Source organism: Camelina sativa, chromosome 9 (genome assembly GCF_000633955.1).
Source record: "Camelina sativa cultivar DH55 chromosome 9, Cs, whole genome shotgun sequence".
NCBI classification, from domain to species: Eukaryota; Viridiplantae; Streptophyta; class Magnoliopsida; order Brassicales; family Brassicaceae; genus Camelina; species Camelina sativa.
Window position 1 is genome coordinate 27504239 of NC_025693.1, and position 1602 is coordinate 27505840.

The following is a 1602-nucleotide window of genomic DNA, read 5'->3' on the forward strand; positions in this document are numbered from 1 at the left end:
TTTTCGAGATAATGTTTTTGGATAGGTCTTTTTTTTTTTTGGGGACGCCGTCATTGGAAATTACGTGGATGTCCCCCTTTACCTTCTTCTTCTTATCTTCTAAATTTTTGAGTTGGTAGATGCAAAAGTTGCAAACTGTATAGTATAATAATGTTTTATAATTTATATGGTGGTGGACCAAATTTTTGTATATATATTGTTGTAGAATGGATTTATAATTTTTAAGATAATATAACCTTGTTGTTGTGTTGGCATTTCGATTTAAATTTAGCAACTTGTATCTTTACATATTTATTGTCTGGTGTTTTTATGGATAATATATGAGGTCCCCTTTTATATTTTATATAATGTATATCAAACAACTTTTTTTTTTTTTTCTATTCCAATGGGAAACGACTGTTAATATAGCGGTGGAATCGGTCAAAATGCACCGGAAACTATTGTTAATTTAATTATTTAAACCATTCAATTTAAGTAGTTTTAAGGATTAGGGTTGAAAAAAAAAATTAAAAGGGAACTAAAACCAAATTGTCCACATTAGTTGGATGAAGAAAATACATAAATGGGAACACCCTACCCCTTAACATGATTAGTTGAACCATGCATGCCTCATTAAATTTAAATCACTAAGACTAAATAAGAAAAATATTAATCAAGAGTCGTAGGAATAAATAAATATCAATACACACAAACAAACTAAACCAACCGTATACAAATTGATTCTAAACAAACAACTAAAAAAAAAAGATACACTATGTGTTTTGTTGACAAGTCGTTTCATAGTCACATAGAGTCTAAGCTCTACAAAAAGTGGAAACAAATGTTTAAAAATAAATAATTGGATTGTTAATGTTATCCACTGGTCAATGAAGAAACGCCTACACACGATCTACTAGAGACTCTATCCGTATAAAAAATAATATATTATGTTTTTAACCATGGAACATGAAAAAGAAAAAAAAAATCAAATATTATAGATGGACTCATTTTCATAAGAAAAATATCAAACTCGATTAAAAACATATATTATACTGTAAAAGAGTTGTCAGTGTAAAATGTGAATTATCCAATTATATATATATACATCTTACTAAACATTGACCATATTCTTGTATGTCACATGATCATGGCTTTTTTTTTTTCTCTTTAGAAAATAAAACGTCTAACGAAAAAAAAAAACAGCACGCGAGTGAGTTGAACCACAATTTAGCCAGACGTCGTCCACTAAAACCATGATGAACCTAAGGTAAGGACGTGGACGTCTTTTGACATCCATGTTGTCTCGACAGCCAATGCGGATTGGGAGATTGAATCCACCGTATCCGATAGACTCTTTCTTTTTTTTTCTTTTTTTTTTTATAAAAAAAAATAATTTTTCAATATATTTAAAGAAGAAAAATAAAAAATGACGACTTCTAGTCTCTTCCTGTCCTCGAAAGAGCCACGAGCGTGGGTATTTTAATTTATATCAAATTAATATTGATGCTTATCTTTTATGTAAAGAAAAAAAAAAGCAAAACACTTTCTTTACTATAAATTTCTTTATTTCTAAAAATAATATGTATTCTTGAATCTTTGATATTATTCCCCCCCCCCCCCCCC